The 26239-nt window shown below is 44.5% G+C and overlaps 1 long non-coding RNA gene across 1 annotated transcript in view; it reads right to left on the bottom strand.

Moving 5' to 3' along the window:
• The window catches only part of LOC129625152 (uncharacterized), a 66285-nt gene that overhangs the window by 12327 nt on the left and 27719 nt on the right, over positions 1-26239 (bottom strand). The window contains exon 3 of the long non-coding RNA XR_008701286.1: positions 11170-11196. This is a non-coding gene — a long non-coding RNA (uncharacterized LOC129625152). The remainder of the gene's footprint in view (positions 1-11169; positions 11197-26239) is intronic.

The raw sequence follows: 26239 nt of genomic DNA, 5'->3' as shown, positions 1-26239 counted from the left end.
CAAATTGCTATTGAAAGACCAATACTAGACTGGAAATTCAGTCACTTAGTTGTCTCTGACTCTTTGCAAACCCCATGGACTGCAGCACACCAGGCCTCCCTGTCCATCACCAACTCCTGGAGCTTACTCAAACTCACGTTCATTGAGTTGGTGATGCCATCCAACCATCTCATCATCTGTCGTTCCCTTCTCCTGCCTTCAATCTTTCCCAGCATCAGGATCTTTTCTAAGGAATCAGTTCTTTGCATCAGGTGGCCAAAGTATTGGAGTTTCAGCTTCAGCATCAGTCCTTCCAATGAATATTCAGGACTGATTTCCTTTAGGATGCACTGGTTGGATCTCCTTGCAGTCCAAAGGACTCTCAAGAGTCTTCTCCAACACCACAGTTCAAAAACATCAATTCTTCAGCACTCAGCTTTCTTTATAGTCCAACTCTCACATCCATACATGACCACTGGAAAAACCATAGCTTTGACTAGATGGACTTTGTTAGCGAAGTAATGTCTCTCCTTTTTAATATGCTGTCTAGGTTGGTCGTAACTTTTCTTCCAAGGAGCAGGCATCTTTTAATTTCATGGCTGCAGTCACCAGCTGCAGTGATTTTGGAGCCCAAAAAAATAAAGTCTGTCACTGTTTCCACTGTTTCCCCATCTGTTTGCCATGAAGTGATGGGACCGGATGCCATGATCTTAGTTTTCTGAATGTTGAGTTTTAAGCCACCATTCTCACTCTCCTCTTTCACTTTCATCAAGAGGCTCTTTAGTTCTTCGCTTTCTGTCATAAGGGTGGTGTCATCTGCATATCTGAGGTTACTGATATTTCTCCCTGCAATCTTGATTCTAGCTTGTGCTTCATCCAGCTTGGCGTTTCTCATGATGTACTCTGCATAGGATTTAAATAAACGGGGTGACAATACACAGCCTTGACGTACTCCTTTCCCAATTTGGAACCGGTCTGTTGTTCCATGTTTGGTTCTAACTGTTGCTTCCTGACCTGCATACAGATTTCTCAGGAGGCAGGTCAGGTGGTCTGGTATTCCCATCCCTTTAAGAATTGTACACAGTTTGTTGTGATCCATACAGTCAAAGGCTTTGGCATAATCAATAAAGCAGATGTTTTTATGGAACTCTCTTGCTTTTTTGATGATCCAACAGATGCTGGCAATTTGATCTCTGGTTCCTCTGCCTTTTCTAAAACCAGCTTGAACATCTGGAAGTTCTCAGTTCATGTACTGTTGAAGCCTGGCTTGGAGAATTTTGAGCATTACTTTACTAGTGTGTGAGATGAGTGCAATTGTGCAGTAGTTTGAGCATTCTTTGGCATTGCCTTTTTTGGGGATTGAAATGAAAACTGACCTTTTCCAGTCCTGTGGCCACTGCTGCATTTTCCAAATTTGTTTGCATACTGAGTGCAGCACTTTCACAGCATCATCTTTTAGGATTTGAAATATCTCAGCTGGAATTCCATCATCTCCACTAGCTTTGTTCATAGTGATGCTTCCTAAGGCCCACTTAACTTCATATTCCAGGATATCTGGCCCTAGGTGAGTGATCACACAATTGTGGTTATCTGGGACATTACATCTTTTTTGTATAGTTCTGTGTATTCTTGAAACAGAGGATTCAGTCAAGAAGTAAACAAAAAGTTGTGTGGGTGTGTATGTGAGAGAGAAAGAGAAGGAGGGAGAGAGAGACCACAGATAAATAGTGAAAAATATAAAAAGAAAGTAATCTATTCCATTCAAAGCTTTTGTATGCGTGTCCAGTAAGCACAGATGTGCTAAGTCAGAATGGTTTACAAACCAAGCACATAAAGTTATCTAGTGCCAAGGAAGCTGCAAAATAAACAATTAGAACACTTAAAGTCGTCTGGAAAACCCTAGTGTAAGGCAGCTGCTGGCCCTTGAGTGTGTGACACGCACAGCGTACAGTGCCCCGCGTTGATGGAGCTTATGTTTTTACGACATATTTTAGAAACTCAAAGAAATAAGTACAGAAACCACATCCACAAGGAACTATAAATCTATAAGAAACTATAAAAGAAGAACAAGCAGCAATGAAATAAAAAAGTGACAATCAAATAGAAACCTTAGCAGTGAGAAGCAGCATCATTTAAATAAGGCATTCATTAAATAGCTGGAATATAGAACGGATATTGTTAAAGAATTTGACCAGTATAATATTAAGATTCTACAGTACAGAAGAAAATTACGAAAGGCCAGTAAGGTGTCATGAAGGCTGAGAGGCTCCAGCATGCGTTAGAGGGTGTTTTGTTTTAAAGACGAACTCATGATTTTCATACAGATGCAAAATGAACACAAGTTAAAGACTGGATTCAGCTCGTTATTGATGAGGAAATCTGTAAGATGTTATAACTATTTTGAAGAAGTTAAAGAAGGATAAATTTATACTGAGTTAAAGGCATGTTGAAATAAATTTACAAATAGACAATGCAAAAGAGGGTTTTTTTTTCCTTTTTTTTAAATTTTATTTTATTTTTAAACTTTACATAATTGTATTAGTTTTGCCAAATATCAAAATGAATCTGCCACAGGTATACATGTGTAGATTTGAGGTTTTAAATCTGAATCAGACTTTCTCATATCTGTGGATACTCTGTTTCAGGGATGGCAAATTATGCTTAGAGACTGAGTTTGTCTTTGCCAACAGCTTTTTTAACATAAGTTCACAGCAAGTTTCATAAGAATTTTACAAGCTAATAGCAGATAAAGTCTCTTAATAAGCCAACAGAGAAACAGCATACTCCAAATAAATGATAAATTGATTGCCTTGTTGGTTCAGGCAAGGGAAGATGAAAGGAAAAGAGTCCAGATTTAGCTCGAGGTGCACCTTTGCAGGAGTTGGTATAGGGACAGAGGTTTTGACCAACCGAGAGTGGACTCGCAGCGGCCTGTGCAGGAAGGAAGGTCCCTTGTTCTTAGACCTTGGCTGCTAGGGAACCAGGCGCCATGCTGGCCTGCAGAGCAGGCTGCTCTGGGGGTTATCACTCCAGGAACCACTGCAAAGCCAGTGCCTATGAGGTTCCCCCGTAAGGCAGGTGCAGAGGTCCTTTCTCTTCCTGAAGCTGCTGATCGGTCTAACGTCTCCACCTGCCAAGAGTGACCTCGCCACCACAGGAGAAGTGTCTCGGGATCTCCCCAGGGCCATGTCAAGGGTGATTTTTGCCAAGATGCACATTCCCGGACACTCCTCACACGTCCCCGTGTGCACATTCCGTTACCTTTCCACGGCTATGCCTCCACCTGCTCCTGTCAAGACGCCTCCAGAACTGGACTACTTGTCAACCACCCTGACAAAACTCCTCTCGTTCTGAAATCAACTTTACTTCAAAGAGCAGCTTCTTATTTCACTTATTTTGTGTTGTCTTTGTCATAAATAAGTGGATTAAAACAACTTAAGTCATAAACAAGTAGATCTGAAATCATATTAAACCAGTACACCAGGCACAGGAATTCTTTCCCATCACTGTTCCTCACAGTCTGCAGAGCTGCTGAGCCGCGCTCAGCCACTCAGTCATGGCCGACTCTCTGGGACCCCGTGGACCGTAGCCCACCAGGCTCCTCTGTCCTTGGGATTTCCCAGGCAAGAATACTGGAGTGGGATGCCGTGCCCTCCTCCAGGGGATCTTCCCAACACAGGCATTGAACCTGTGTCTCTTGGGTCTCCTCCGTTGGCAGGCAGATAACACAGAAGAGCATGCTCAAAGTCAGGGGTCAGCAGACTGCAGTCTTCGGCACAATCCAACCTCCAGTTTCACCGGAACATACCGCGCCTGCACTCTGCCTGTTGTCTATGGTGATTGTATGCTGAACGGCAGGGCTGACATGGTTGAAGGAGCCTCTGACATTGTTACTGTTTAGACCTTTAGAAAACATTAACCCACTCTTCTAAACAAGGTAGTGTTCCACGGAGAACCTTTTTTCAACATAAATAATAGAATTAAAAAAAAATGATGGAGAGAGTGGTAAAGAAACAATGCATTTTTTAGAAAAATTGCCATTTTCCCCTAGAATTAAAACAGGACATCAGTCCTTAAACCAACATCTCACTCTGTGAACAAGCAGGTGCATAAAATTAGATCCACTCCACGTGGTCATCAAACTCCCCTGGTGGCTCAGTGGTAAAGAATCCGCCTGCAATGCAGGAGACACAGGAGATGTGGGTGTGGCCCCTGGTTTGGGAAAATCCCCTGGAGAAGGAAATGGCAACCCACTCCAGTAATCTTGCCTGGGAAATCCCATGGACAGAGGAGCCTGAGGGGCTACAGTCCATGGGGCTGCAAAACATGGCTGAGCATCTAACTAGCAGCATCAGACATGTCGTAGAAAAATTGCAAACATTAACAGATGCAGGGAAAAAAATTACGAGAAGAGCGTATGCTGAAGGGAAAAAAAATGTTCACTGAGAGAGAATAAATTCTGCATCAGACCTATCATGGAAAAATATTTTACATGTATTATTTATCTGAGCTTTTTAATTATTCTAGGAGCAGGTATTGGTCTTTAGCCATGAAGAAACTGAGTTCAAAGTTACACAGCTGGTAAATGGCAGAGCCAAGATGGAAACTCTGGTTTTGTGTTTTCAGAAACACAAACTTGGGCCCTCAGCTCTACTACTTGTTATTATAAAAAAATAGTTTATTTTTAACCATGAGTAACACACACTTCTCAGGAAAGACAACAAGAAAAAGTCAACTTGCTGATGCAGTTATATAGAGACTTTCGTAGCCAAGAAACAGACATGCAGAGACTTCTGCTGGAGGGACCTGTCAGGATCCAAGCCCTGGGAACAGAGTTGCAGCTGGAGAAGGGAAGACAGAGGGGCGGATGGGGCTATAGACCAGGTGGGGCTTTGCAGGCTTTCAGGCTGTGCTAAAGATCTCACAATATTCTAAGAGAAATGAGAAGATATTGAAGTTTTAAAGCAGTGAGAGGGGTAGGTGACTTGATCTAATTTGCATTGCAAAAAAAAAAGCCTTTGGTGTGATGACTGCCTTGGAGTTGGGCCAGAATGGATACGGGGAGACCAATTAGAAAGCTGCTGATATATAACAGCCAAGATGATTACATGCCCAAAGGGAGCTGCGAACCAAATAATGATGAGAACTTGCAGCGTTCAGACTGGAAGCAGAAATGTATAGGACACGGGCATGACTGTTTCCATATGGAGCACTGCTCTCTTTCCCCGGCGTGTTCTTTCATTTATATTCCACAGTATTTGGCCTTATTCGCAGACGGGATAAACCTCCATTGTTCTGGCTGCCTGAATTCCCACAGCAAGCAAGCCTGATGCTCTGACTGATTCTCCTTTTGTTCTTTCTGTCTGTGTGCTGTCTGCTTCTTATCTGCCCTACAGCACTTTTCACACTGAATTATAATGTCTGATCACCTCCGCCTCGCGGCCTTAGGAGAAGCCCTCAAGACTGAAGACTTCCTTTTAATCACCTTCGCATCCCTACCGCCTACCAGTGCTGCCCAGAAACGGTCATTCCATCCAAGTTGCTGACAAAATGAGTGAGACTTAATTATGTGGAGCAGATCATTTGCTTCTGCCAATTTTAACAGCTCCCTTCACTTCCATGTTTCTGGATCCATGCTTATTCCCAGGCTCCTGAGGAATTGGAAACCCTCTGATATAACCCTGTTATTCACTTTTGTCACTAAGTGCTGTCCGACTCTTTGTCACCCCATGGACTGCAGCCCGCCAGGCTCCTCTGTCCACGAGATTTTCCAGGCATGAGTATTGAAGTGGGTTGCCATTTCCTTCTCCAGGGGATATTCCTGACTCAGGGATCGAACCCATGTCTCCTACTTCTGCGTTGCAAGTGGATTCTTTACCACTGAGCTGTAAGTCAATACGATTTCTTACATAGAATATGTAGGGCATTGTAATTGTTTTGAATAGCACAAATACACTTGAATTCTGCTAAAGATATTATCTCCATATCTCAATGATAAACTAATCGTGTCTCTAGAAACATGTGCTGTTTACTTATTTTCCTGCACAACCTGTTCTTTGTGTGACTTGATCAGTCTCTCAGTCTCAATTTTCTCTCCTAGAAAACAGAGATAATATTTATCCATCGTGACCATTTTTATAAGGATAAATGAGATCATATGAAGTGTGGTAGGTACAAAGCTATTCAATTCCCTTCTTTTGTAATTGTATTTATTTTTGGCCATGCTGGGTCTTCCCTGCGGGCTTTCCTCCAGCTGCACAGCCTCTCCAGTTGTGTGCCAGTGTCTCATTGCGGTGGCTTCTCCTGGTGTGGAGCATGGGCTCTGAGCAGGTGGGCTTCAGCTGTGGCGCACAGGCTCTAGAGCACAGGTTCAGAAGTTGCGGCAAATGGGCTTAATTGCTCTCTGGCGGCATGTGGGTCTTCCTGGATCGAAGATTGAACCCGTGTCTCCTGCCTTGGCAAGCGGATTCTTTGCCACTGAGCCTCCAGGGGAGCCGCCCTTCTTTTACTTTTGTGTCTCCACCATTTTTTTTTTTTTTTTTTTTGTCCTCCATGTCTCCATCATGCCATGGATTACCTAAGTGGTTGGGTGTCCTTTTGAAAATTCTCTTATTTTTGCTGTACTGAATCTCTTCCAATATTTGCTCAGGTTTACCTTTTATGTCTCTAGATAGAATCAAATAGAAGTGTTCTACTTCACACACCATGAATATTTTGACTTCAAAAATGCCTCCCAAATTCTCCCTTGGGAGGAAATTCAAATTCACTCTAATCTACCCGTTGTTGCCTCCTTTCTGCTGTCAGAAGATCTGCGGATGGTCTAGAACTCCTTCACTCCGCTCTCCTGTTAGATCCGAGGCTCCGTTACCCAGGAAAAGCGGGCAGCGCCAGCCTGGGGAAGAGCTGGAGGCAGTGAAGCCTTCTGCTGCAGGCACTGCTGTGCGGGGCTGGCACATCTGAGTTTAGGATCGGCAGGTGCGTTTCTTTAATTGTCCACTTTGTGTAAATTTCCATCCTCCCAGCATATTCTAATAGGCTATTATTTTGAGTCCTAGGTGAGAATTTTTATATTCAAATATTCAGTAGCAATTTTGTGCTCTTTGCTGCTTTCAATTGTCATATGGAAGCCCTTTGCAGGTAAACATTATAATAAGCACCCTTTGCCTGGGTGGTAATACAAAGGGACGTGAAGGCATTAACAACCCTGCCTTTCTCTGCCTCAAACAGCTCATTGGCACATTATCTGCCTTTGTTCTCAGAGTGTCTTATAAGGCGTTGAGGGGCTTCACCCTCTGGGTTAGAATCTGGGTGTCTTTAGTCTCCTGGAATTTGTGTTCCTTCTAGCATTATCTCACAGACAGGCGAGACAGAGGAGAAGGGAGGCTTTACAAGTCCTGGTAACACAAACACGGGATCAAGAAGACACTGGCAAGGTTGCTAATTGAAATTGTTTAGGGCCTGGCTTCTCATGCTTTAATCTGTATGTGAATCACTTGGCAGTCTTGTTAAAGGGCAGTCCCTCATTCAGTGGGTTTGGGGCCTCTAAGCCTCCATGTTCAACATATCCAACAGGCCTAACATGTTTAACACGTCTCTCTCTCACTCTCTCTCAGCTTCCCATGCAGCTCAGAACCTGCCTGCAATGCAGGAGACCAGGGTTCGATCCCTGGGTCAGGAAGATCCCCTGGAGGAGGAAATGGCAACCCACTCCAGTCTTCTTGCCTGGAGAATCCCATGGACAGAGGAGCCTGGCGGGATACAGTCCATGGGGTAGAAAAGAGTCAGACACAACTGAGCCGCTGAGCACACGTGTACTCTTTTCATCTGTCAATATCTGTCTATCATCTAGCTACCTAGCTTTGATAATTACGTCAGCAAAGATCCTTTTATTTTCCATGTGAGATCACATAACCACTTCCAGGGCTTAGGATAGGGACATATCTTTTGCAGGCCATCAGTCAGCTGACTCTTGGAAGCCTGTGACTTCATGACCTTCATAACGTCCCCTTCAAGCCAGATACCCTGCAATTCTAAATAGAAAAACTTGTTCGTTTCACTTTGCTTTTATAATTTATTTTCCTTTCGGTTGCACTGGGCCTCTGCTGCGCACTGGCTTTCTCTAGCGGTTCTGGCGCGAGAGCCTCTCGTGGGGCTTCTCTGGCTGGGAGCACTGGGCTCAGTCGTGGTGGCGCATGGGCTCAGTGGCACGTGGGCTCCTCCCAGACCAGGCTGGAGCCCGTGTCCCCAGCACTGGCAGGGGGATTCTCAACCACAGGACCACCAGGGAGGTCCCAACCATGCTCACTTCACGAGCACTGCAATGTACAGATGAGAGTGTCTGGGCTCAGATACCAGTGTCCGCTGAACATCTGCAGAGAGTGAGGCGAGACCAGAGCAGAACAGAGTGTATCAGTGCAAGTGTTAAATTCAAAGAGCAAAGTAAATGGAGGAGGAAGGTGGGGGCGAGACTAAAATAAACACCAGAGGCAGCAGAAGCCGACGAAACCCTCAGAGGGAAGCAATCTATGGCTTCCATCCAAGTCTCTAAAAGGCACTTGGTTCACCCAAGGATCTGGTTAAACGCATGCGGCCTGGGATGCTGCCGTCTGGGTGCTGTGGTCTGGGATGCTGCAGTCTGGATACTGTGGTCTAGATGCTGCGGTCTGGGTACTGCCCTCTGGGTGCTGCGCTCTGGGTGCTGCACTCTGGGTGCTGCGGTCTGGATGCTGCATGTCAAATAAGCTCCTGAGTGATGCTGATGCTACTCGTCCATGGACCACACTGAGTAGCAAGGGCTTAGGCTGGGTAAAGGCAACAAGAAGGTATAAAAGACATTAATTGGATTGGGTGCTGCAACGTGGGAGTCCCGGGCTGAATCCCTGGGTTGGGAAGCACCCCGGGAGAAGGAAATGGCAACTCATTCGAGTACAGTATTCTTGCCTAGAGAATCCCATGGACAGAGGAGCCTGGCAGGCTACAGTTCATGGGATCGCAAAGAGTCGGACACGACTGAGCGACTAACACACACAGACATCGCTAGGGAGCAGAACCTTTGGGTCTATGAAGAACTGGAGAAACTTAATGTGTCTTCTCTACAGACTCCTTACAAAATTCAAGTCTAGTGTTGCCAAACTTCTTTCCAAAAGAATCTGTATTGCCATATAAAATCTCTATGTCCGTGTTGGCAACCTATTACAAATTTCAAAAACAACTCGAGAGACAAATAAATAAAAAATATATTTTTAAAAAGGACTGCTGTGTTTAACCTCTAGCAGGTGAGTCTTTTGTGCTACATTTGTAAATTGAGCAGATCTTTGATACCTTTTGCATAAACGAGTTAACTATTAAAAACATTGACAGCGATAAACTAAAATAAAAAAAAAAAAGAAGACGACCCTCAATTTACCATTAAGTGTTGAACGAGCGTGTGCCTGTTTTGTTTTGCACAGCCCTCCAAATGGGTTGCTGTCGTTCAGAGCACACCATGTCAAGGAGGAAATGAGACATTCCAAGGGCTATTAACTACTCCAGCAGAGACGTGGGGAGATCACTGCCGTGTTATTCAGTGTCGGTATTTATTTAATTCTGGTGCAGAAGGGCAAATTTACCATGCTCAATGGTCCTCAAACTCATGCTGGCTTACAAGAGAGTGGCTTAATGACCCATTGATGGTAGCCTATGGCGTCACCTTATAAAATAGTGGCAGGAGAGAGGACAGCCCAGAGTAGTTGCTTTTAATATATTTTATATCTAAAACATTTTTTTTTTTTGGAACACAGAGTTGCCATGGTTTTGTCAACTGATTTGTTTGCTTCCCTCATAGCTCAGTTAGTAAAGAATCTGCCTGCAATGCAGGAGACCCAGTTTCGATTCCTGAGTTGGGAAGATCCCCTGGAGAAGGAAATGGCAACCCACTCCAGTATTCTTGCCTGGAGAATCCCATGGATGGAGGAGCCTGGCGGGCTACTGTACGTAGGGTCATAAGAGTCAGGCACAGGCACGACTTAGCGACTAAACCACCACCACCACCATCAAGTTAAGCTAGTTCTGGTATCTGACAACCTCCTTCTCTCTGCGGTCTTCATCTGCTGTGAGTTTAGATTAATAAATCCTACCTGAATGAATCTTTTCAACAATATTTGGTAGTCCATTGGGCTTCCCTGGTGACTCAGTGGTAAAGAACCTACCTACCAATGCAGGAGATGCAGGTTCAGTCCCTGGGTTGGGAAGATCCCCTGGAGGAGGAAATAGCAACCCACCCCACTATTCTCATCTGGGAAATCCCATGGTCAGAAGATCCTGGCAGGCTACAGTCCATGGACCACAAAAGAATCAGATACAACTTAGCAACTGACAGTGACATGTAGTCTGTAAAGGGCTAACTCGTATGGCTCAGGCATCCCCAAAGAACATCGCTATCCCTTTATATATATGATCTCCATCTTGAGATTTTAAAAGCTACAAACATTGGTGTAAATGTAATGTCCCAAGGGATGTATAATAAACAGTTGCTGGAGATGCAAGAAATATAGAAACTGTTTGCAACTCCCCACACGAAGTTAGAGAGCCATACCACAATATTTCACTGTAATAGAGTACAGAGAATATGATTTAACTGGCAGAAGAGCCAGCATCATAATATAACCAGATATTTCATAATAGAGCTTTATTATATAAAATTTAGAGCCATTCCAAATGTTCCTGAAAAATTTTGCAAAGGCAACCTACTGTTGCAAAGAGAAGTCTGTATTCTGCCAAGCTCAGACATTACCAGCTCCAGATTCTGTCACTGAATTAAGGCCTTTCTGAACTCAGCAAGATGTTTGAATGAGGAACTGAAGTACAGAAAATGGGACTTGCCTTGTGGTTCAGTGGTTGAGAACCCACCTGCTCATGCAGGGAACGCTGGTTTGATCCTGGTTCAGGAGGATCCCACCGGCCAGGGAGCAACCAAGCCCGTATGTCACAACTACTTAGCCACACTCTCGAGCCGGAGCTGCGACGACTGAGCCCGTGAACTTGGAGCTCCGTCACAGGAAGCCACTGTGGTGAGAAGGCTGCTCTCCACAACCAAGAGCAGCCCCTGCTCACCACAACTAGAGGAAAGCCTGCGTGCACAGCCTCCAACGCCCGCAGAGGCCCCTCTCCAAAAACACAGGAGACGACGCAGGGGCTTTAGTGTCCACCTACCGGGTTGTTTCCAAGAAGCGTTTTTTCCTGTAAAATGTAAAAAAATACAATCTCACCAGCAAGTCCAGCATGCAATCTAAGAAGTTTAACATAAAAAAAAAAAAAAAAACCACACATAAAAGTAGGAAAAGATAGGCCAACACTCACAGCTCACTGTGAGTTACCAGTATGAAAACACTGCTCCCTTTGCTCCATTGATAGCAGCTTCCTGGATCTGTCTTAGGATAAACTCTGAGGCTGATAGCCAGTTCTCTGGGAAAGAGTGCCACAATCGATTAACAATGTCTGTCTTGGGCACGGGAAAAGAGTAGAAGTTATGTATATGCCATATATTTGCACAGATTATTTGCATTAATACTTAAGGAGATTCTTTTACTTGAAGACTAAGGATTGATTGAAAATGTCTGAGCCTTCTCTATTGAAAGACAAGTAACAATAAATAAGATATATACAGACCATATGGAACTTGGCAAAAACTGATTCTTGACATTAGCGATGGGTAAATCTAGTGAGTGAAAGTTGCTCAGTTGTGTCTGACTCTCTGTGACCCCATGGACTATCCAGTCCATGGAATTCTCCAGGCCAGAATACTGGAGTGGGTAGCTTTTCTCTTCAACATGACCCAGGAATAGAACCAGGGTAAATATAAGACCTTTGCAAATCCCATGTGAAAATCCCTATAGGATCAACTCACGGGTGTTACTACCTGAGCTCTAGTAGTAAGACAATACTGAATGTAATGACAACTTTTATTTTCTAGGGTTCTGAAACCACTGCAGATGATGATTGCAGCCATGAAATTAAAAGACACTTGTTCCTTGGAAGGAAAGCTATGACAAACCTAGACAGCATATCAAAAAGCAGAGACATCACTTTGCCAACAAAGGTCCATAAAGAAAGCTGAGCGCCAAAGAATTGATGCTATTGAATTGTGATACGGGAGAAGACTCTTGAGAGTCCCTTGGACTGCAAGGAGATAAAACCAGTCAATCCTAAAGGAGATCAACTGTGACTATTCATTGGAAGGGCTTGTAAGCTGAATGTAAAGGGCCAGCTCATTGGAAGACACTGATGCTGGGAAAGATCAAACGAACAGGAGAAGAGGGTGGCAGAGGATTAGATGGTTGGATGGCATCACCGACTCAGTGGACATGAATTTGAGCAAACTCCAGGAGACAGTAGAGGACTGAGGAGCTTGGCATGCAGTCCGTGGAGTCACAAAGAATCGGACATGACTTAGCAACTAAACAACAACAATACTGCATGCGTGGGTGTGAGAACGTGGGGCAGTTAGTTGGGACTGTCCCCCGGCAAGGGACTTCTCGTGCATGTCAAATGTCATGGTATCAGTATGGGCCCCTGAAAACTCACCATCTATCAGGTTGTGAAACTTCAGTATCACTGTCTATGTGGGCAGAACGATGTCTCTAACAGGTGGTCATGAATATGAGCAAGGCATGACGACACTCTCTTACACTTAGAAATAAAGACAATAAACGGGAAAAAAGAAGGAAAGAATACTAGAGTGAGTGGGTTGCCAGTTCCCTCACCAGGGGACCGAACCCACATCTCCTTCATTCGCAGGCGGATCCTTTACCACTGAACCACCTGCGAAGCCCGGGTTATTTATTACTGTAAAGCAAATCACGCCAAAACTTCTAGCTAAAATAGCACACACATGTTACATTATGTCACAGTCTCTACGGATCAGGAAAGGGTAGCAGCGTAGCTGGGCTCTGTCTGAAGGCTGCCCGCAGCATCTCAAGGTTCACCTGGGCTGGGACCTGCTCCCGAGTTCACCCAGAGCCATTGGCTAAGATTCAGTTCCCTGCGGCTGAACTGGGGTCTTAAGTCCTCACTAGCTGCTGGCTGGGGGCCCCTCTTTGCCGCACGGGCCCCTCTGTGGGTGTGCAGATGGCTCTGTCTCCATTGAAGTGACTAAGAGAGATTGTGAGCAAGCAGAAGTGACCATCAGTGACACCCTGATCTCTTAAGAATCAGCTCCCTTTCGCCATGTTCTCTTCCTTGGGAGGGAGTGAACAGGCCCAGCCTAGGCCAAGCAGGAGGTGGTTATGCAAGGGTGTGAATCCAGCTGCAGGTGCCCTGGGGGTCATCTCAGAACCTGCCTCCACACTCATCACGGGCCTGTTTTCTGCTTCCAAACATGCAGTGCCCCTGTTAGCAGAAAAGGAACTTCTCCACAGACTTCCTTTCCTCCCGGAATCTAGGAGCACCCGGCCCCGTTTCAAGTGTCCCCACTGTAGAAACTGGCCTTCTTGATTCCCCTTGCGTCTCACCAGCTCTTTCCCCACGTGCCCTTCTCTGTCGTCAGCTGTCCTCTCTGCATTCCCACTAGAGGCCTCCATTATTATTTTTTAATTTATGTAAATTTAATTATTAAAATTTTAATTTGAGAATAACTTTTTAAAAATGTATATGTATAATTAGTTTTTTAAATTTATGTAATATTAGACATTGTTTAAGAAGCTTCAGGACGAAAAAGAAAGACAGAAACATATAAATCTCCTTGCTTAAATTAAACTCAAATCTGAGCTCTGGCTCTTTGGGAAGTTCAACCCAGAAATTTTTAGGGCGTGAACAGAGCTTCTCGACTACCAGTAACTGAATCAGATTTTTAACTTTCTACATCTTTCTTCCTTTTTCTCTCCTTCAACTTCCCTAACCAATCCCACTTAAATATATATTTGGCTGTGCTGGGACTTCGCTGCTTCTCAGGCTTTTCTCTAGTTGCAGCGAATGCGGGCTGCTCCCCAGTGGCGCGCAGGCTTCTCGGCGAGGAGGTTTCTGTCGTCACGCAGCTCGGCTCTAGGGCGCCTGGCTTCATCGGCTTCGGCTCCAGCTCCAGAGCGCAGGCTCAGTATCTGTGGCGCACGGGCTTAGCTGCTCTGGGGTTTGCGGAACCTTCCCGGACTAGGGATCGAACTCGGGTCTCCTGCACTGAGGGGTGAATTCTTTAAAACTGAGCCATCAGGGAAGCCTCCTGATCCCCTTTCTCATAACTTTTTGGGTTTCATTCTGATAATTAAGGGATTTTTTTTTAATGCATGCTTAACACCTGGCTAATTTATATTCTGATTTGTGTGGAGTCTAAAATAGTCAGAGGAGCCTGGCTCTTTTATGAAACCACACGTGGAAAGGGTTGTGGGTTGTCCCTCAGCAAGTGCGAGGGTCAGTTAATTTCTCTGTCTGCGTGTTGTGATGCGGCAGAGATAATCCTGATGGATTTAGTCTGGTGACCTTTCGCAGCTGTCAGGCCTCAATAATTTTTACCTGTTTTGATAGTCCCCAAATTGCTGAGGACATTACAACATAAAAAGAGTTGGTGAATACGCATAAATCTGTGGGAACTTGGGCAGTCGTTTGTGTGGGTGGAGGGGGTGCAGAGGGCAGGTTGCGTCCTGTGCCCCCGGAGGGACTGCATTCTGGGGAGATAAAGTAGACTTTGAAAATAAACAGTGCTTTTCTCCTCTCTGCTCTCTTTCATATTTAATAATAGCTAATTATCCTAAGAATTCACAAAGCTGTAAAAGAAGAGCATATGCTGTTTTCTTCTGTTTATCAAAGGGGAGCACGGGTTTAAAAAATAGTTGGGCATCTCTCTTCTTGACAGTGGTCTCTGAAGCCAACACTAGGCTCCACTTGGCTACTTGTTATTTTTAAAAATATTTTACTTGTTTAATTTTGGCTGTGGCAGGTCTTAGTCTGCTGCTTGAGCTTAGTTGCCCTGAGGCATGTGGAGCCTTAGTTCTCCAACCAGGGATCAAACCCAAGTCCCCCTGTTGGGAGGCAGATTCTTAACATCTAGACCACCAGGGAAGCCCATTCGGTTCCCTTGAGAGTCCCTTGGACTGCAAGGAGATCAAAGCAGTCCATCTTACAGGAAATCAGTCTTGAATATTCATTGGAAGGACTGATGCTGAAACTCCAATACTTTGGCCACGTGATGGGAAGGGCCAACTCACTGGAAAAGACCCTGATGCTGGGAAAGATTGGGGGCAGGAGGAGAAGGGGATGACAGAGGATGAGATGGTTGGATGGCATCACCGACTGCATGGACGTGAGTCTGAGCAAGCTCCGAAAGACAGTGAAGGACAGAGGAGCCTGACGGGCTGCAGCCCACGGGGTCACACACACGGACATGACTTAGAGACTAAACAAAACTACAGCAAATTTCCTGAGGCAGCAGCCAAAACGGCAGACCAGCCCACAACTGTCCTCAAGCTTTACTATCCACTCCCTACCTCTTGTGAAGGGTTTCATGTTTCAAACTATTGACTATTCCTTGATATAAAAATAGATGTAGCAATTAGTATGAGGAAGCAATAAGAACACTGCATTTTATTGCACTCTAAATATTTTATAATTTTTTTATAATCCTGTAGAAAGGCTCCATAGATCATTTTATAAAAATGACTTTTCTGGCAAATATCAAATCAAGATGGGGGAGTGTCTTATTTTTAAAGTGATCATTTGCATCTAGACCTCTATATTGTGTTAAACAGCCTAGTAAAAAATGATATTACTGTTTTATGCTAATAAATGTTGTTTTTACCTGAGTAAAACATTAAAAAAAGAAAGAAAGAAAACTGAAAAGAGCCTGCCCTGCAGTGGGAATATCATTTACTTGAAATAGTGGCTTCTTGTTTTTAAGCTTAACAGATTATATATTACTCCCAGATCAGTGGCCATGTTACCTCTGATTATATCATATTGAATTTCCTCCACATTCAGGCCAGAAGACAAACCAAAGCAAAACCAGAAAACTCTAAATGTGAATTATGTTAGAAAATAGAAGTCAAGACCCGGTGCCTTAAGGGAACCCCTGCTCCGTGTGGATATTGAGATTTCCGTTCTTCAACATCCACACTGTCTTGGAGGAATTTTGCACCTGTGACTAACCCTCTTTGGAGATGGCCTTCAGCAGTCCTGGGGTAGATGGCATTCCGTGGTCCAAGGACAAGTGACTCTGTCCGTCCATTGAGGGGCACCTGCTAAAGCCAATGAAGAGGATGAGGAGACAGGCATCTGGAGGGAGTGCCCCGCTCCCCTCTGGCTTCCACCTTGCTTGCCCTCTCTTGACTTTAGTTTTTATTTTGTCTTTACTTCATTCTATTTTTTTTCTTCCCTATATCTTTCTTTACCTATGGCCTTGGCTAACACATCACAAGGTTTGCAAACAACTCTGGGTGACAACCATTCGGATGGCCTTTGGAATTGCACCCATGGCGCCCACGCATGACGGAGGCACAGAAACAGGCACCACCCCCGCCTCCAGTTCCGGCCGGGATGCCCCCCGCTGCCGTGTGCGCGAGCCTCAGGGGCGCGCCCGCCGGCTCCCCGCCCCGCGCAACCCTGATCCCGCTCTGATGGAGAGCCGCCCAGCCTTCAGTTGCTCCCTGAGGTCCAGAAGCTGAGTAGAGAATTTACCCTGAATTTAAGTCCCTTAATTCAGTTTTTTATACCAATTGTTCCTCCTTTCTATTCAATGATCTTAGTTATAGATCCGTAGTCTATTATCCTTTAATTTCTGCATGAGTTTAGAAGTAAACATGGCTATAAAATAATGACATCTTTCTCAACTACAATTTAGTTCCATCTATTGGTTTTCTTACTGATTTAAAAATTAATTTATCAATGTCACACTTCATTCTTAACGTTGACATTTCATTTTCCACATAGGCTGAGATGCACCTTTCTGAGTTATCTATTGTTTCTGCATCCAAGTCTTCTCTAAAATATTTGCTATCATACATTATTTGATTATTTTGTTTTAAAATAAATTTGTTACTTATGTAAAAAAATAAAATGGAGTCACTATGAATGAGTCTATTGTGAGCGAGCTAAATCATGTTTTAAAATTAATTGAAAGGACTTCCGGGGTGGTACCGTGGATAAGAATCCACCTGGCAATGCAGGGCACACGGGTTCAGTCCTTGGTCCGGGAAGGTCTCGCGTGCCATGCGGCAGCTGCGCCGGGTGCCCCAGTCACTGAAGTCCGACTCCCTAGGGCTGCGCACGGCCCTGCGGAGCCTGGTGGTGCAGCACCTGAGGCCCACGCGCCCGGAGCCCGTGCCCTGCAGCAAGAGACGCTCCGCGACGAGAAGCCCGCACCGCGCAGCTGGAGAGCGGCCCCTGCCCTCAGCAGCTGGAGAAACGCCCGCACACAGCCGCGAAGACGGAGCACGGTCAAAAAAGTACCAATTCAGGTGGACTTCAGATGTTGCAGTAATTTTTCCAGTTACATTTATAATCATTTGTACATTACACTCCTCTCTTCCTGAGGAAAGAGATGATAGTATTTATCTTCACATCTTCAGTATTTAGCATTCATTTAATAAAATGTCTATTTTATTCATATTTAAATGTCTTTTTAAAATAGACATTTTATTAAATGAATAGCTAAAAGTAGTATCTAAAATGACTATGAGAACTTGCTTACACGGGAATCATTGTTAATAGCACTGAGTCTAAATGGATGTTTATTCTGTGTTTCCTGTGTATCAGATACATTTTGAAGTACTTTGCATGAATTAATTCATTTATCCGCCAACAAATTCATGAAGTAGAGCGGCAATTACTCTGATGTATTGCAAGAGGCCCAGAAGACCCAGATTTGATCCCTGGATCAGAAAGACTCCCTGGAGAAGGAAATGGCACCCCACTCCAGTATTCTTACCTTGAAAATCCCATGGACAGAGAAGCCTGGCGGGCTACGGTCCATGGGGTCACAAAGAGTCAGCCACGACTGAGTGACTGAGCTCACATGCTCATGCATGCACGCACACCTGGGACACACAGTCCATCATCACAAGGTTCCATTAATTACATGGTTTTGAGTAGAGTAGTGGCTTCAGTGGATTTGTATTTTAAAAGGATCCCTCCTTTTAAAATACAAATTTCCCCTTTGTGTGTGGAAGGGAGTTTGCACAGGATGAATAAAGATTCATCTAACTTTTTGGTTTAAAACATACAGGTAGATAGTGTTTAATGGAGGGAGGGATACTAGATAAGTATGTGTTGAATTTCATTGCCTGAAAAACACAAAAGAAAAGTCAAGGATGGCACCAGCCACATAAGCAAGCTAGTTGGTCTTCTGTAGCTCAGTGCGGAAAACAAACAGAAACTGGAGGACTCTTAATCAAGACCTCGCTCATCATTTGTGATGCTTTCAAGATGTGTCAAAATGTTTTCCTTATCAATTATTTTTCTGAAGTGATGAATGCATTTTCTTCTTGTAAAAAAAAATCTCGTTAAAAAACTACTGAAGGCTTTAAACAACAGTGTGCAATAGAAAAAAATAGCCCAGGTCCTTAGGCACAAACAATTTTCAATTCTATTCAGAGAAGTCTTTTCGCATCCTGACACTCAGAAAATGAATGACTCCAAAGAGCACATAGAATCGCGCTGGAGGCTGCTTGGAGCTCTCTGGAACTTGTAACCAACCCAAACATTTTTATCAGCTCCATAACAATACCCAAGTCAATAATAAAGGGGTGATTCAGTAGCCAATCCAGATCCAAAAGACAGTGGCCTTAAAAATAAACAGCCCAATCAAAGTGGCATTGATGCTGCCTTGAAACAATGAATATTAGCTCTGCCACGGCTTAACTGCATCAAAGAGCCATATTCTCTGTGGCTGTCACCTTAGAAAATCTCCCAAGGAAAGAGAGAAAACCACCTCAACAGATTTCATTTATTTTCAGCCATAACTTCAGGTTGGTGTCTGCCTGCAGTTTTGCAGATGCTCATCATGGGTAGAATCCTGGTTATTCCACATGGAAAGGGGTTTTTTATTTCTCCATTCTATCACTCTGATTCTCTGCCCCTATACATTTAAAGTGGAAGGTAGATTCAGAAACAGGAATACCTTGTTGTTTTTCTCCTACTGCAATTATGTTCTTCTCTAATCTTGACCTCCAACTTTGAGGAGAAAACTTTTGAGTTCCTCCCAGCCCTTCAATAAAGATCCATTGCAGGGGCTTCCCTGGTGGCTCAGTGGGCAGGAATCCACCTGCCAACACAAGAGACATGGGTTTGATCCCTGATCCGGGAGGATCTCACAGGTTGCAGAGCAACTAAGCCCTTTTGCTGCAACTATTGAACCTGTGCTCTAAAGCCTGTGAGCGAAAACCACTGAGGCCCACACGCCTGGAGCCCGTGCTCCCAACAAGAGAAGCCACCGCAGTGGGAAGCCCGAACACGGCAGCCCTGGGGGCTAGCCCTGCTCTCTGCAACCGGAGAAAGTCCACGTAGCAACAGAGATCCAGCACCACCAAAAACACGAATACAATTATATATGTGTATATATACATAAAGATCCATTGCAGATGCATGGGTGATATTAAACCTTAGAGTCATTGATGTGATTAAACTGGTTTACTAGTAAAATTATATAAAAATAAACATGAGAAATATATTGCTGTATATATGAAAGACCTGATAACCTAAATAAAGACTTGATGGGGACTCCCCTGGTGGTCCAGTGGCTAAGACTCTGCTCCCAATGCAGGGGGCTGGGTTCGATCCCTGGACAGGAAACTGGAGCCCACATAACTAAGAATTCATATAACACAACTCAGAGCTCGCACGGCACAACTCAGACCTGGCACAACAACGTGAATAGATTTTAAAATGCATATGAATATCTGGCTATAGAACCCGGCAAAATAAATTCTTAAAAGAATACAAGCAACAAGACTCATTGTTGAAGAAAAAGAAACTAATTATGATCACCTTTCTTGTATTGGAGAACTTTAACAACAATCAAGACAGTTTTACATAATTTTCCCTGCCAGTGTAGAAACAGCCCTCCTTGCCTTGGCAACTCACTCCGTCGGTAATAGATACCGACAGGAAGGATATTCAATTCCCCGACCTTGGCTTCTTTGTTTAAAAAAAAATAAAAATCAGCCTAACTTCAGCCAAGAAACTGTTTGACTTTTGAAGCTTGAGTATTCTAAATCCTTTTAAACCCACAGTCACAAGGGAAACTCACAGCAACAAGCGTTTGACGAACAAAGCGTGATTGCCGGAGGGTCTAGCGTGGTGAAACGTCACACAAGGAGAAGCGTGAGCCCCACCCTGGACGTGGGGGCCCTGACTCCCAGACTCGGCCATGCCGTCTCCAGCGACGGCTACTCAATGCGTTTATTATGCTATGGATTTTGTTGTCTTTTCTGTGAACTTATTTATTTCAGACCCCGATGCTAGGAAAGATTAAGGGAAGGATTTTTGGAGAAGGAGGTGACAGAGGATGAGATGGTTGGATGGTATGCATCATTGACTCAATGGACATGAGTTTGGGCAAACTCTGGGAGATAGTGAAGGACAGGGAAGCCCGGCGTGCTGCAGTCCAAGGGGTCACAAAGAGTTGGACATGACTGAGTGACTGAACAACAGCAATTTATTTCATAGAGGAAGAAGCTATGTTAAACCTTGGTTTAAGATCCAATTCTTATACATTTTAGGACTGAAAAATACATACCTATAATCATTACAGACCTTGACATCTGCCTCTTTCTTAAATTTTCATTGTTTCTTGCTGTCCTCTGTCTCTGTGCTTTCATGAAACAACACAGTCAGCCCTAAATTTAAGCAACTGCTTAAGCAAGATTTGACTTTAAATTGTTCTTTAAAAAAGTCCAAAAAAAAAAAAAAAAGTCCTCACTGGGCTTCCCTAGTGGTTCTGTGGTATAGAATCCACCTGCCGGTGCAGGGGACTTGGGTTTGATCCCTGGTTCTGGAAGATTCCACATGCTGCAGAGCAAGGAAGTGCGTGCGCCACAACTATTGAGCCTGTGCTCTCCAGACCGGGAACCACAGCTGCAGAGCCCACGCGGTGCAGCTCCTGAAACCTGCGTGCTCCAGATCCAGTTCCTGCTCTGCAACCAGCTGAGCCCCCGAAATGAGAAGCCCACTTACCACAGTGAGAGAAAAGCCTGTTCGGCAGCGACCCCGCACAGCCAAAAATAAATAAAATTATTTTTAAAAAGCCTCAGTGTTTAAAATCAAGCCTGCATAATGCAGATTTCTACTCCCTAGTGGTGTGAGGTACAGAGCCTCAGGGTGTGTGGAACATTCCATCTGACCTTAATGTAAATCACAGAGTCGAAGCTGATGGGTGGGGTAAATCCTCTGACTTCAGTTCCTATCTGATTATATTCCCCTGGACTCCAAGCCATCCTTTATGCTGCACTCCACTGAAATAAGGAGAGGTACTCAAGTTTCCAACCAACAATACAATTGCATCAAAAGCTTGTCCAATGATAAGACTTCCTGCCAAACCTAAAGAGCTTTATAGCTTTTAAACGATATGTTGATTTTGGAAAATAAACTACAAGGAGGCTTTTGGAACAGAGGAATGTGTCAAGGTAAAGATGGATGGAATGCAAAATGGAAAGTGTTGAGAAGGTCTAAATTCCTCTCGCAAATAGGCCAGTGCCATGCAGAGACTGTAGATGTTATGCACGATTACTGGCCTTATCGGGGCTGCTTGAGATGGTTGTAAATCCAGTTTAATCTGCTTGAGCCACCTAACATAAAACTAACATGTAAGCATAACAAAATTTGTAAAATGCAGTCTCATGACAATACAAGCAAATATAAGCTTGTAGAAGGGAAAAAGATAAGTTTAAGGTCAGGAAGGAGCTCAACGAATAGAGTCACAGTTTAGAGCATCTCCATGCTTTTAAACTCCACTGTGATCAGTTTTCTTTGGTACAAATGCTAAGTTGGTGGAAAGAGTTGGCTTCAAAACACTGGTGTTAGTCATTAGCACGAGGGGATGTGCATTTAATTAAGTGCTTCCTTCTTGCAGACCTTACATTATTTGCTCTCATGAAAACCCATGTTGTGGTATTATTTTCCTGCTTAAAAGATGAAGAAAGAGGCTTTAGTGGCATTAATAAGTATCCCAAACCATATTATTAGTGACGAATAAAGACAAAAGCCAGACCCCGTCTTTTCCTTCCAACTCCATGTCTGTCTCGGCATTAAGCTCACTAGGCATCTGCTATGCCACGGGAAGGGCTTCAGATAGTTTTGGAGATAAATAATAGGACTCAACTTCCATAGATAAAGTCTAAGAGCACAGGCTGGGTCACATGCTCCCCAATGCTTAGGGAAGATGGAGACATCTTTATGTCTAATTTCACCAATAATTCTCCAAAAAGAAGTTGCCCTGTAAGTTATGCCACCAAAAATGGTGAGTGTCCGATGGACATCACTGCAGGTTTTCACCATCTTCTCAGTGTCTGCAGCGAGGCTCCCACTACAGCTTCACTTGGTATAGAAGTCTGCCTCATTTTTTATTATTTTTAATTCTACTTGCCAACCTTCTTAACAAGATCTGGGGAAGGCCAGGCAATAATTTGATATTAGTCCATTCTAGGGAAGAAACTTCTGGAGCCAATCACTACACGAAAAGACAGATTTCCTTCTCAAGATGGAATATACCAAGTGAAGCTGTAGTGGGAGCCTCGCTGCAGACACTGAGAAGATGGTGAAAACCTGCAGTGATGTCCATCGGACACTCACCATTTTTGGTGGCATAACTTGCAGGGCAACTTCTTTTTGGAGAATTATTGGTGAAATTAGACATAAAGATGTCTCCATCTTCCCTAAGCATTGGGGAGCATGTGACCCAGCCTGTGCTCTTAGACTTTATCTATGGAAGTTGAGTCCTGAAAGGCATGGACCCTAACAGGATAGAGAAATAATGGGATTAATTCCTCCCAGGAGCCCATGCCCAGGGGTGCGGCCTGATGAGCTTCTGCTTCTGGACACCAGCTGGACCATTTTGTACCCTTTCATGCCAGGGCTTTGAGATTGTTAGTCAATCTGTTCGTGTCCTACCTTAAGTTTACAATCTTATCGTGGAGACAGTAGTATGCACGTCAGCTCATTAGCAGCACTTCCAAGAAGCCGTCCTCGACTGCCCCCCGACACAGGTGCTCCACGCAGGAACTTCCTATTCTAATACCCAGTTTAACATCCTTGCCATTGTGATCACTGTCTGATTTAATCCTGCTTATTTGGTATCTTCGTGTGTTTGGGCAGGTGAGCCCCACCGAGTTTTCTGCTAGTTACAACGGCACAGGACATGGGAAGCGCTTCCCGCGCGTCTCGGAGCAGGAAAGACTTGGTCTAAGGACATCTAGAGGGTGTGATGAGCCCTCTCAGTCAGGAGGAGGAGGACGCAGCTGATTCCATGGACCGCAGATGAAAACCAGACAGGAACAACGGCGTCTGCAGGCTCCACGGTAACAGGAAGAAAATGTGAAAATCTAGCTTGTTGCCTTTCCTGCCGCTGAGTCCACACTAGACGTGTTGGTGTGGCCTCTTGTGGTACACGGTGCTGGACTTAAAATGGACAGTCAACAAGGGCCTACTGCACAGCACACGGAACTCTGCTCCATGTTACGTGATGTCCTCGATGGGAGGGGAGTTAAGGCGAGAATGGATACATGTATACGGGGCTTCCCAAGTCTCAGTGGTACAGAATACACCTGCAATGTGGGGGACTCAGAGATACAGATGCGATTCCTGGGTTGGGAAGATCCCCTGGAGGAGGAAATGACCACCATTCTTGCCTGGAAAAATCCCACGGACAGAGGAATTTGGCAGCGTATAGAGTCCACAGGTTCGCAAAGAATCGGACGTGACCTAACGACTGCACACGTGGCTGCGCGTGTACGCACGGCGAGTCCCTTCTCCGCCCACCGGAAACGATCGCAACGCTGTTAGCTGGCCATACCCCAACACAAACAACAAGTTAAAAAAGTTAAAATGGGGAAAATCACACTGAGAAAAGATGTTTTTCATACACTTCAGTTTACAGCCTGAGACTTATACCTAATAAACCTGATTGTGAGTTTGTCAAACAATACGGAGATATAAAAGTAACTGCGTCTCTTCTAGTCGTATCCCCTCGACGGAGACAGGTGCAGAGGCAAGAACGCGCTTGAGCATGGACAGAATCGCGCCTCTGGACAGAGTGGTGCCATCGCTGGAAGAATAAGTAGGCTCACAGCATATGCACTCTCCAGAATCGATTTTCAGACATTACAAAACAGCTTTTTGAATTTGAGCAAGTGAAGTATGCCAATCATCGATAGGTTGACAGCTGACAATCTCATTTAGGGTTAACGTGTATATTTTCTTTTTCCATGTAAAAAATTACTTTGAAACACTGAATTCACACGGCTTGCTGTGATCAGGAGGCCACCAGGGTAAGATGAATTGCTGCTATGAGAGCGGGTTCCTTGACAAGAAGAATGAACGTTCACTGGCAAACCCATGAAAAATCAAAGGTATTTGGGACATGACTGTGGAAGCGAAAATTGTATAAAAGGCGTTTGTTCTCTGATTAATTACAATTAGAGAACTCTAAAGCCAAAGTACAATAATTAAAACTCCCCAATTAATTTTTCTGTAAGACCTCTGAATGAAAAGGCAGGAAAAACCCTTTATTATTATTGTTATTTTTGCTCTCAGAAACCATCAGCTGAAATAATCTACGCCTCAGGGGTACCTTGTGAAACACACACGATGCATTTCTTTCAGTGGTAAAGTCACAGGTATCTAAAAGTTTCCTTAATCCTTTTAGGGACCTTTTGACTGCCACGTGAATTTCTGAGGGTACCCACGCTGCTGGTGTAATGATCCCAGGAACTGCCCCTGCAGGCCAGCGGTCAAGGCTTTGCTTTTCAATGCAGGGGCACAAGCTCAATCCCTGATCTGGGAATTAAGATCCCACATGCCCCAGCGTGTAGCCAATAATAATAATCTGATGATCCCACTATTTCTTTGGCTAAAATTTTTAGGTTGTCCTTAATGCTATTATCACTTTTTTCATGACTGAAAAGTTTCAGGGTTGAGAGAAAAAAAGTCAGTGAGTGTATTTTCTTGAATAAAGATTGTGCTTTAGCTTTAGGGCCACTGACTCTAGCCTAAGTGTAATTAACTGGTTTGAGAGCTTCCATAAAACCAACATGGAACAATATGGCGTACTATTCTGTTCTGGCCACTATGGCAAGTTACCACAGGCTCTGTTGTTCAGCTGCTCAGTTGTGTCCTACTCTTTGTGACCCCGTGGCCTGCAATACACCCGGCTTCCCTGTCCTTCACTGCCTCCCGGAATTTGACCAAACTCGTGTCCATTGAGTCGCTGAAACCATCCAGCCATTTTATCCTCTGTCGTCCCCTTCTCCTCCTGCCCTCAATCTTTCCCAGCATCAGGATCACAACCTTGTATAACTCAATGAAACTGTGAGCCATGCCATGTAACCTCCACTGGAGAAGGGAACGGCAAACCACTTTAGCATTCATGCCTTGAGAACCCCATGAACAGTGTGAAAAGGCAAAGAGATAAGACACCACGGATTGGATAAATTATGTTTCTTGGTGGCTGGGAAGTCTAAGATGAAGGAGCTGGCAGATTCAATGTATGGTGAGAGCCCACTTCCTAGATGACCATTTCTTTGCTGAAAACTCACACAGTGGAAAAGGCAAGGGGAGTGTGTTGGACTGCTTTTATAAAGGCACTAACCCATTCATGAGGGCTCTGTCTCTTCACTAACTCACTTTCCAAGCCACACCTTGGGGGTTAGGTTTCAATATATGAATTTTGGAGGGACATACATGTTCGGATCTTGACAATGTGTATGTATGTGTGTGTGTGGGCTAAGTTGCTTCAGCCATGTCTGACTCTGTGTGACCCTACAGACTGTAGCCCACCAGGCTCCTCTGTCCATGGGATTCTCTAGGCAAGAATCCTGGAGTGGGTTGCCATTTCCTCCAGCGGATCTTTCCAACCCAGGGATTGAACCCAAGTCTCCTGTGCCTCCTGCATTGCCAGGTGGGTTCCTTATCCCTGCACCACCTGGGAAGCCCTCTTTCCATTACCCTTTGGGTGTGGGGGTGGACATCAGCCTTGACATCTGTCAAACGTTGGACGGTTCCATCTTGATTTTGGAAGTTGACCATGATACGGACATTATCCTTAGGGGCTTACAATGAACTAGGTAGGAGACATGCCACCTGCACGGTC

This window comes from Bubalus kerabau, chromosome 13 (assembly GCF_029407905.1).
Source record: "Bubalus kerabau isolate K-KA32 ecotype Philippines breed swamp buffalo chromosome 13, PCC_UOA_SB_1v2, whole genome shotgun sequence".
NCBI lineage: Eukaryota > Metazoa > Chordata > Mammalia > Artiodactyla > Bovidae > Bubalus > Bubalus kerabau.
Note: the sequence above shows the minus strand (reverse complement) of the source record. Positions and strands in the feature narration are given on the sequence as shown.